Here is a 12,400-nt window from a genome sequence, read left to right as displayed (position 1 = left end):
GCAAGTGAAATGGACAAGTATCCTCAATGCAAACTAATCTGGCAAGTGAAATGGACAAGTATCCTCAATGCAAACTAATCTGGCAAGTGAAATGGACAAGTATCCTTAGTGCCAAACTGTACACTGGCAAGTGAAATGTACAAGTAGGATAATAATACACAAGAATGAAGACTTATCCTTAATACAAACTAAAAGCTTTTGCTCTTCTCTATTTGATAACTGTACACATCAGCTAATGGCTGGTTTTGCTAAAGCCAATCCAAACAAAGCCATCACCATAATGTTCTTCATTTCTTATGTGGTTGTGTCCATTCACTTTTATACAACACCACGTTAATATGACTTTCTGTTCAAAATGAGAAGTGGTAATATTTTTAAATGGCCATACTGGACATCAGATTGGCCTTGATTTTATTTAGGACCAACAAGACATAATAGAAAACTTGTTTCTGGTGAAAACCCCACGTGACCAATAATGAGATTTTCAAGAAGGTCACTGTGGCAGCCATACTGTATGTCTGAGTGCACCATTTTCATTAGGTCTAAGTAGGCTGGGAGATGAATATGTTTCATGGAATCCCCTAAGTAGTTTAGGATGAGATAGCAATAAAAAACTTAATGCTAACAGATAACAGACCAACCCATAAGCTCCTCTTCTTATCGACCAGCAGAGCTACAAATTGATAAATGATTTAAACTGCATAAAATCTCATCAGGTTATCTACACATGAATAAAACCACACCTATCATTATTACATTTTTTAATCACAGTTGGTGTTTGTGTACTCATCTTAAGAAGCATCCTATGACACAAAAATGGAAGCACAGATTGAAGGACAGAAATGGAAGTACAGATTGAAGGACAGAAATGGAAGTACAGATTGAAGGACAGAAATGGAAGTACAGATTGAGGGACAGAAATGGAAGTACAGATTGAGGGACAGAAATAGAAGTACAGATTGAAGAACAGAAATGGAAGTACAGATTGAAGGACAGAAATGGAAGAACAGATTGAAGAACAGAAATGGAAGTACAGATTGAAGGACAGAAATGGAAGTACAGATTGAAGAACAGAAATGGAAGTACAGATTGAAGAACAGAAATGGAAGTATAGACTGAAGAACAGAAATGGAAGTACAGATTGAGGGACAGACAGGGAAGAACAGATTAACAGACAGAAATGGAAGTGCAGATTGAGGGACAGAAATGGAAGTATAGACTGAAGAACAGAAATGGAAGTACAGATTGAAGGACAGAAATGGAAGTACAGATTGAAGGACAGAAATGGAAGTACAGATTGAGGGACAGACAGGTAAGAACAGACTAACAGACAGAAATGGAAGTACAGATTGAAGGACAGAAATGGAAGTACAGATTGAAGGACAGAAATGGAAGTACACATTGAGGGACAGAAATGGAAGTACAGATTGAAGGACAGAAATGGAAGTACAGATTGAAGGACAGAAAAGGAAGTACAGATTGAAGAACACAAATGGAAGTACAGATTGAGGGACAGAAATGGAAGTACACATTGAGGGACAGAAATGGAAGTACAGATTGAGGGACAGAAATGGAAGTACAGATTGAGGGACAGAAATGGAAGTACAGATTGAAGGACAGAAATGGAAGTACACATTGAGGGACAGAAATGGAAGTACACATTGAGGGACAGAAATGGAAGTACAGATTGAGGGACAGAAATGGAAGTACAGATTGAAGAACAGAAATGGAAGTACAGATTGAGGGACAGAAATGGAAGTACAGACTGAGGGACAGAAATGGAAGTACAGATTGAAGGACAGAAATGGAAGTACAGATTAAAGGACAGAAATGGAAGTACAGATTGAAGAACAGAAATGGAAGTACAGATTGAAGGACAGAAATGGAAGTACAGATTGAAGGACAGAAATGGAAGTACAGATTAAAGGACAGCAATGGAAGTACAGATTGAAGGACAGAAATGGAAGTACAGACTGAAGGGCAGCAATGGAAGTACAGATTGAGGGACAGACAGGTAAGAACAGACTAACAGACAGAAATGGAAGTACAGATTGAAGGACAGAAATGGAAGTACAGACTGAAGAACAGAAATGGAAGTACAGATTGAAGGACAGCAATGGAAATACAGATTAAAGAACAGAAATGGAAGTACAGATTGAAGGACAGAAATGGAAGTACAGATTGAAGGACAGAAATGGAAGTACAGATTGAAGGGCAGAAATGGTGGTACAGATTGAAGGATAGCAATGGAAAGACAGCAGTGGAAGAACAGACTGAAGGACAGCAATGGAAGTACAGATTGAGGGACAGAAATAGAAGTACAGATTGAAGAACAGAAATGGAAGTACAGATTGAAGAACAGAAATGGAAGTACAGATTGAAGAACAGAAATGGAAGTACAGATTGAAGAACAGAAATGGAAGTACAGATTGAAGAACAGAAATGGAAGTACAGATTGAAGGACAGAAATGGAAGTATAGACTGAAGGACAGAAATGGAAATACAGATTGAGGGACAGAAATAGAAGTACAGAAGAACAGAAATGGAAGTACAGATTGAAGGACAGAAATGGAAGCATAGACTGAAGGACAGAAATGGAAGTACAGATTGAGGGACAGACAGGTAAGAACAGACTAACAGACAGAAATGGAAGTACAGATTGAAGGACAGAAATGGAAGTACAGACTGAAGAACAGAAATGGAAGTACAGATTGAAGGACAGCAATGGAAGTACAGATTGAAGGACAGAAATGGAAGTACAGATTGAACGACAGAAATGGAAGTACAGATTGAACGACAGAAATGGAAGTACAGATTGAGGGACAGACAGGTAAGAACAGACTAACAGACAGAAATGGAAGTACAGATTGAAGGACAGCAATGGAAGTACAGATTGAGGGACAGAAATGGAAGTACACATTGAGGGACAGAAATGGAAGTACAGATTGAGGGACAGAAATGGAAGTACAGATTGAAGGACAGAAATGGAAGTACAGATTGAAGGACAGAAATGGAAGTACAGATTGAAGAACAGAAATGGAAGTACAGATTGAAGGACAGAAATGGAAGTACAGATTGAAGGACAGAAATGGAAGTACAGACTGAAGGGCAGCAATGGAAGTACAGATTGAGGGACAGACAGGTAAGAACAGACTAACAGACAGAAATGGAAGTACAGATTGAAGGACAGAAATGGAAGTACAGACTGAAGAACAGAAATGGAAGTACAGATTGAAGGACAGCAATGGAAGTACAGATTAAAGAACAGAAATGGAAGTACAGATTGAAGGACAGAAATGGAAGTACAGATTGAAGGACAGAAATGGAAGTACAGATTGAAGGGCAGAAATGGTGGTACAGATTGAAGGATAGCAATGGAAAGACAGCAGTGGAAGAACAGACTGAAGGACAGTAATGGAAGTACAGATTGAGGGACAGAAATAGAAGTACAGATTGAAGAACAGAAATGGAAGTACAGATTGAAGAACAGAAATGGAAGTACAGATTGAAGAACAGAAATGGAAGTACAGATTGAAGAACAGAAATGGAAGTACAGATTGAAGGACAGAAATGGAAGTATAGACTGAAGGACAGAAATGGAAATACAGATTGAGGGACAGAAATAGAAGTACAGAAGAACAGAAATGGAAGTACAGATTGAAGGACAGAAATGGAAGCATAGACTGAAGGACAGAAATGGAAGTACAGATTGAGGGACAGACAGGTAAGAACAGACTAACAGACAGAAATGGAAGTACAGATTGAAGGACAGAAATGGAAGTACAGACTGAAGAACAGAAATGGAAGTACAGATTGAAGGACAGCAATGGAAGTACAGATTAAAGAACAGAAATGGAAGTACAGATTGAAGGACAGAAATGGAAGTACAGACTGAAGGACAGAAATGGAAGTACAGATTGAAGGGCAGAAATGGTGGTACAGATTGAAGGATAGCAATGGAAAGACAGCAATGGAAGAACAGACTGAAGGACAGCAATGGAAGTACAGATTGAAGGACAGCAATGGAAGTACAGACTGAGGGATAGAAATGGAAGTACAGATTGGACAGAAATGGAAGTACAGACTGAAGGACAGAAATGGAAGTACAGATTGGACAGAAATGGAAGTACAGATTGAAGGACATAAATGGAAGTACAGATTGAGGGACAGACAGGGAAGAACAGATTAACAGACAGAAATGGAAGTACAGATTGAAGGACATAAATGGAAGTACAGATTGAGGGACAGACAGGGAAGAACAGATTAACAGACAGAAATGGAAGTACAGATTGAAGGACAGAAATGGAAGTACAGATTGAAGGACAGAAATGGAAGTACAGATTGAAGGACATAAATGGAAGTACAGATTGAGGGACAGACAGGGAAGAACAGATTAACAGACAGAAATGGAAGTACAGATTGAAGGACATAAATGGAAGTACAGATTGAGGGACAGAAATGGAAGTACAGATTGAAGGACAGAAATGGAAGTACAGATTGAAGGACAGAAATGGAAGTACAGATTGAAGAACAGAAATGGAAGTACAGATTGAAGGACAGCAATGGAAGTACAGATTGAAGGAGAGCAATGGAAGTACAGATTGAGGGACAGAAATGGAAGTACAGATTGAAGGACAGAAATGGAAGTACAGATTGAAGGGCAGAAATGGAAGTACAGATTGAAGGATAGCAATGGAAGGACAGACTGAGGGACAGAAATGGAAGTACAGATTGGACAGAAATGGAAGTACAGATTGAAGGACAGAAATGAGAATACAGATTAAAGGACAGCAATGGAAGAACAGACTGAAGGTCAGCAATGGAAGTACAGACTGAAGGACAGCAATGGAAGTACAGATTGAAGGACAGAAATGGATGTACAGATTGAAGGACAGAAATGGAAGTACAGATTGAAGGACAGAAATGGAAGTACAGATTGAAGGACAGCAATGGAAGTACAGATTGAAGGACAGAAATGGAGGTACAGATTGAAGAACAGAAATGGAAGTACAGATTGAAGGACAGCAATGGAAGTACAGATTGAAAGACAGCAATGGAAGTACAGATTGAAGAACAGAAATGTAGTACAGATTGAAGGACAGCAATGGAAGAAAAGACTGAAGGACAGCAATGGAAGTACAGATTGAAGGACAGTAATGGAAGTACAGATTGAAGGACAACAATGGAAGTACAGATTAAAGAACAGAAATGGAAGTACATATTGAAGGACAGAACTGGAAGTACAGATTGAGGGACAGAAATGAAATTACAGACTAAAGTACAGAAATGGAAGTACAGATAGAAGGTCAGCAATGGAAGTACACACTGGGGACAGGAATAAAAGTATAGATTGACGGACAGAAATGGAAGCACAGACCGAAGGACAAAAATGGAAGTACAGATTGAGGGACAGAAATGAAAGTACATATTGAGAGACAGAAATGGAAGTACACATTGAGGGACAGAAATGGAAGTACAGATTGAAGGACAGAAATGGAAGTACAGATTGAAGGACAGAAATGGAAGTACAGATTGAGGGACAGAAATGGAAGTACAGATTGAAGGACAGAAATGGAAGTACAGATTGAGGGACAGAAATGGAAGTACAGATTGAAGGACAGCAATGGAAGTACAGATTGAAGGACAGAAATAGAAGTACAGATTGAAGGACAGCAATGGAAGTACAGATTGAGGGACAGAAATGGAAGTACAGACTGAGGGACAGAAATGGAAGTACAGATTGAAGGACAGAAATGGAAGTGCAGATTGAGGGACAGAAATGGAAGTACAGATTGAAGGACAGAAATGGAAGTACAGATTGAAGGACAGAAATGGAAGTACAGATTGAGGGACAGCAATGGAAGTACAGACTGAGGGACAGAAATGGAAGTACAGATTGAAGGACAGAAATGGAAGTACAGATTGAGGGACAGAAATGGAAGTACAGATTGAAGGACAGCAATGGAAGTACAGATTGAAGGACAGAAATAGAAGTACAGATTGAAGGACAGCAATGGAAGTACAGATTGAGGGACAGAAATGGAAGTACAGACTGAGGGACAGAAATGGAAGTACAGATTGAAGGACAGAAATGGAAGTACAGATTGAGGGACAGAAATGGAAGTACAGATTGAGGGACAGAAATGGAAGTACAGATTGAAGGACAGAAATGGAAGTACACATTGAGGGACAGAAATGGAATTACAGATTGAAGGACAGAAATGGAAGTACAGATTGAGGGACAGAAATGGAAGTACACATTGAGGGACAGAAATGGAAGTACAGATTGAGGGACAGAAATGGAAGTACAGATTGAAGGACAGAAATGGAAGTATAGACTGAAGGACAGAAATGAGAATACAGATTAAAGGACAGAAATGTAAGTACAGATTGAAGGACAGAAATGGAAGTACAGACTGAGGGACAGAAATGGAAGTACAGATTGAAGGACAGCAATGGAAGTACAGATTGAGGGACAGAAATGGAAGTACAGATTGAGGGACAGAAATGGAAGTACAGATTGAAGGACAGAAATGGAAGTACACATTGAGGGACAGAAATGGAAGTACAGATTGAGGGACAGAAATGGAAGTACAGATTGAAGGACAGCAATGGAAGTACAGACTGAGGGACAGAAATGGAAGTACAGATTGAGGGACAGAAATGGAAGTACAGATTGAGGGACAGAAATGGAAGTACAGACTGAGGGACAGAAATGGAAGTACAGATTGAAGGACAGCAATGGAAGTACAGACTGAGGGACAGAAATGGAAGTACAGATTGAGGGACAGAAATGGAAGTACAGATTGAGGGACAGAAATGGAAGTACAGACTGAGGGACAGAAATGGAAGTACAGATTGAGGGACAGAAATGGAAGTACAGATTGAGGGACAGAAATGGAAGTACAGATTGAGGGACAGCAATGGAAGTACAGATTAAAGGACAGAAATGGAAGTACACATTGAGGGTCAGAAATGGAAGTACAGATTGAGGGACAGAAATGGAAGTACACACTGAGGGACAGAAATGGAAGTACAGACTGAGGGACAGAAATGGAAGTACAGATTGAAGGACAGCAATGGAAGTACAGATTGAAGGACAGAAATGGAAGTACACATTGAGGGACAGAAATGGAAGTACAGACTGAGGGACAGAAATGGAAGTACGGATTGAGGGACAGAAATGGAAGTACATATTGAGGGACAGAAATGGAAGTACAGACTGAGGGACAGAAATGGAAGTACACATTGAGGGACAGAAATGGAAGTACAGACTGAGGGACAGAAATGGAAGTACACATTGAGGGACAGAAATGGAAGTACAGATTGAGGGACAGAAATGGAAGTACATATTGAGGGACAGAAATGGAAGTACAGATTGAAGGGCAGAAATGGAAGTACAGACTGAGGGACAGAAATGGAAGTACAGATTGAGGGACAGAAATGGAAGTACACATTGAGGGACAGAAATGGAAGTACAGATTGAGGGACAGAAATGGAAGTACAGTTGAAGGACAGCAATGGAAGTACAGACTGAGGGACAGAAATGGAAGTACAGATTGAGGGACAGAAATGGAAGTACAGACTGAGGGACAGAAATGGAAGTACAGATTGAAGGACAGCAATGGAAGTACAGATTAAAGGACAGAAATGGAAGTACAGATTGAGGGACAGAAATGGAAGTACAGACTGAGGGACAGAAATGGAAGTACATATTGAGGGACAGAAATGGAAGTACATATTGAGGGACAGAAATGGAAGTACATATTGAGGGACAGAAATGGAAGTACAGACTGAGGGACAGAAATGGAAGTACAGATTGAAGGACAGAAATGGAAGTACAGATTGAGGGACAGAAATGGAAGTACACATTGAGGGACAGAAATGGAAGTACAGATTGAAGGACAGAAATGGAAGTACAAACTGAAGGACAGAAATGGAAGTACAGACTGAGGGACAGAAATGGAAGTACAGATTGAAGGACAGAAATGGAAGTACAGATTGAAGGACAGAAATGGAAGTACACATTGAACACAAATGGAAGTGAAGACTGAGGGAAAAGAAGCTCTCACTGCTTGCAACTGAAAAAATAATAGCAAAAAAATATACAATCTATAATTTACTTTGTGTAACAGGAATGTAATTTGCAGATGTTTCAACAGTACCATATATACATATAAGCATAAATATTGAATGCAACTACAAATGACATACACCCTGATAGACCATCCCATAATATGCTGGCAGATACGGACCTATGATATTTGTTTTACTAATCAGTCCCAAGAAATTGCAGAGACAAAGATCTATCGGGTGTTCTACTAATTTAGTCCAAACAAACTGCTGAGACAAAGATCTGCCAGGCATTTATATGAAAGCATATCTGTGAGGGTATGAGAACAATGGCATATCTGTCAAGGGATTATATAATGGTAGATCAGCCAGGGTGTTATATGATGGCAGATATGTCAGGGTAATATACAATGGCAGATCAGTCAGTGTTATACAACAGCAGACCAGCCATGGTGTTATATAATAACAGATGATCAGCCTGGGTGTTATACGATGGCAGATCAGTCAGGGTGTTACACAATGGCAGATCTGTTAGGGTATTATGCAATGGCAGATCAGTTGGGGTGTTATACAAATAGCAGATCAACCAGGGTGTATATGGTGGCAGATTTTGTGATCATCAGCGGCTTCTCAAATAGGCCAATCGTATTTTAGTCTTGATGATCAGAGCAACTGACTAATCCGGATATTGTTTTATAGTGTGAACAAACTACGATCTGTATGTTTTTAAATCAGTAATAATTTTATGTATGGGATGAATTAAAATGAGCAAGATACAGTAATCATGTGTTGAACATAAATTTGGGAGAGAACAGCACATACCTGTAATTATGATTTTGCTATATATTGTACACATAACAATCATAATAATAATAATAATGATAATAATAATAATAATAATAATAATAATAACATTAAGTGCACGGTATCAATTCAAAAAGCAATTTTATAGTGGTTGCTTGTGTCATTTGTGTGTTGGCCAGATTTGTCTTTTCCCATGACAGGCCACTAGTGAAAGACTTGATCTATCAACTTGTTTGATAAAGTTGATATTTTAGCAAGGAGTTTGTTTAATACTATCATCTTTGGAAAACTCTGATTGTAAAATGAAATTTCATATAAAAATAAAAATGAAAATAAACATGGAATTTCACATAAAACAAAAGGTTCTGACCTTAGAACCATCTGAGGAAACAATTTAAGTCTATCTTTGACGTCAGCAACTTTTGTCTATTTATTGCCTTTACAAGCCTTTGATGTCAGAAACTTTTGTTTGCATTTATTGCTTGACAATTATAAATACTTTTGAAAGTAATTTCAGCCTTTTAAATTCTATAATTAGTCATAATTACAATGATTTGCAGTAAAAACTGGTGTATTAAGAAAGACAAGAAAACTGTTTTATGTTGAAAGCAAGTCTATTTATCCATGTATAACAGTGATGTTATCATGAGCCTGAAGTTGTATGACAATATGGACACTTATTTGTGTAAAAAGTGTGATAATGCCACAATTTTTTACAGCTGTCAGAATAGTTAATTGTTTTCTGCTGACACTGTCAATGTGCCAAATCAAACCATTATGTACTGCAATGACAATGTATAATGACATCAATTCTCTAACATGCACACGCACACACACAGTGAGGATCCAGATCTGCTAGTGCATTGTGTTGGTAGCTCAGGGTCATCTGCCTTTCTGTTAAACTCACTAGCAAAACAGCAGTGTAACTGCTTGATTGTGTAAGCCATGCCTATAATAAACTGGCAAAAAAAGCAAAGTAATATTTGCTTGGGAGTTCTATGTATTCTCTTAAATAGGCCGCAGGCACACAGACAAACTAATTCATCAACTTGTTCCATCAAGTAACTGAACAAAATACCTCCCCCTTTTAAAAACAGACTGGCCAATTAAGTGTACCATATTTGGCAGCCAAATTGCCCTAACGCCCAAGTGAACCATGTATATATTTTATGTACAATATTGGATACTAGGCAGATACCTGGAGCATGCAGATCAAATTAACATTGGGAACTGATTTAAATCAAGCCAAAAGGGCAAATGAAGAAGGTATTAAAATGACAAATATCACCTGACTGCAGATTCTGGTTTCAAAGTCATTCCTCTATATATATAAAAATCTGGACTTTTTATGTGCAATTTTCCCCATGTTTAATATGCATTGAACTGTTGAAAAATATATTTTTACATTTCTTGCCTGTCTCTTTTTAAACACCATCTCTGTCATCACAAAGATCATATATGAATTCACTTCACTATCACTTCTCGTGCAGAATCTAACTGATTTTCAATATTTAAGGAATGTAAGAACCATATGTTCTATTTGGAAAAAGATAAGGACAAATTGGAAGGTCAACAAAAAAAAAAAAACAGAAAAAAAAGAGATAAAAGTGGAAGATCTGGGGCCACTCTGAAAAACTATACAGTATTGATCTGCCACTGAACAAGTACAGTAAAACCCAGCTCTGCCATTCAGCTGTATACAAGAAAGATCCACATCTGCCACTGACCTGTGTACAGTAAGACCAGTATCTATCAGTGAACTTGTACAGTATACTCATATTTGATATTAAAAATGTACAGTATAGACCCACATCTGCCACTGAATCTGTACCATAATACCTATATCTGTGTACAGTATAAACTTGTATCTATCCTGTATCAATCAACTATACAGTATAGACCCACATCTGTATTGAACGGTGTATAGTATTGACCCTAATCTGACAATGAAACTCTACTGTAGACCCAAATTGACAATGAAATTGTACAGTATATCCAACTTTGCCACTGAACTGTGTACAGTATAGACCCAAATTTGCCAATGGACCTGGATACTAGACCCTGATCTGCCAATGACACTGTACAGTAGATCCAACTCTGCCAATGAACTATGTTCAGTATAGACCCAAATTGGCCATTTAAACTGTAAAATATATTCAATGAAATTCATAATTATTCTGGTGAAAATGCCATGTTGATATAACTTTCCATTAAAGAAGTGGAGCAATAACAAAATGGATGCCAGGGTGCCTGATTACCAAATAGGCAGACTGCCAGGGTGGATGTAACAGAAGTAAGATCAGTATTATTTTATTAAGAACCAACCAGTCTGCATGGTAATCCTCAAAGTAGAACAGCTGTTGAGCATCTTTTTCCAGAGGTATATAGTTTGCACAAGTTACTGATAAACTGACCTGATGATTTGACTAATGCACCTTATACCAAACTTTAGCTTTTTCCTAATGATGCCACATTTTGATATGAAATTCATCTGTACTTCCAGAAAAGAATTAACAGGAAAAAAGTCATTTATTAAGAGACTTAGAAATAGAGAACATGGTACATTTATTGCACATTTGTTTTATTACACTTTTTATTTTTTATTTTGCTAACAAAATTCAATTTGGAAGCAACTAAATTAAAGGAAATGTCAACAAGTTCAAACGGGAACACACAATGGAGGCATATATACAAGTTGGAATACATATGGTACTGCTCCTGAACTATGCTGGTTACCAGGATCTGCATTAGGGGAGACATAAAACTGATCATCAAAGGGTTACAAATAACTAATCAAAATTGGACAAAATAAATCGTTATAAACCAAACCTGGATCAGAAATACAGCTTACAAAGTAGTAAAAAGTGCAGCCAATTGTACGTAGGATAACTTTAATATGCATGGATCTTGCTGGTTGTTGTCAATGATCTTGATGATCCAAGTTCACATTCCAAGTTTGATCCAAACTGGATTAGAAATAGGGACTCCTGCATGTCAAGAGTAGTAGCAAGCTCAGCCAATCAGATACAAGCTCACTTCATTTCTATGCAGGGATCAAACTTCTCAGCGATCATGATGATACAAGCCCACATTCCATGTTTGATCCAAAACTGGATTAGAAATAGGGACTCCAGAGTGGTATCAAAATCTTCCAATCAGATGCAAGATGACCTGATAAATATACCCTGATCTTGCTCATTGTTGAATATACAGCCTGCTGAGTGGTATCAAATGCAAGATGACCTGATAAATATACCCTGATCTTGTTCATTGTTGAATTCATTTCAAATCTTAATATTGGATTCATCATGATCAAAACAGCACGACCTCCAGTGCATCCAGTGCAGTAACAAACAATTATTGATGGAGGGATGATCAACAGACAGACAAAAAGAAAACAAGGCCATAACCTACTTAGCTGTAAAGCCAGTGAACTTAGAATTTGAGGGTTAAAAATTATTCTATACCAACAGTATAGCACATTAAGATTCAGATTTCCAATTTCTACCAAGAAATAGTACAA

At 38.0% G+C, this 12,400-nt stretch overlaps 1 protein-coding gene across 1 annotated transcript in view; it reads right to left on the bottom strand.

The window, feature by feature from the left end:
* The window catches only part of LOC149780127 (tudor domain-containing protein 5-like), a 222,523-nt gene that overhangs the window by 42,067 nt on the left and 168,056 nt on the right, over nucleotides 1-12,400 (bottom strand). The window lies entirely within an intron of this gene.

Source organism: Sinohyriopsis cumingii, chromosome 16 (genome assembly GCF_028554795.1).
Source record: "Sinohyriopsis cumingii isolate HCF-2022 chromosome 16, ASM2855479v2, whole genome shotgun sequence".
NCBI lineage: Eukaryota > Metazoa > Mollusca > Bivalvia > Unionida > Unionidae > Sinohyriopsis > Sinohyriopsis cumingii.
Note: the sequence above shows the minus strand (reverse complement) of the source record. Positions and strands in the feature narration are given on the sequence as shown.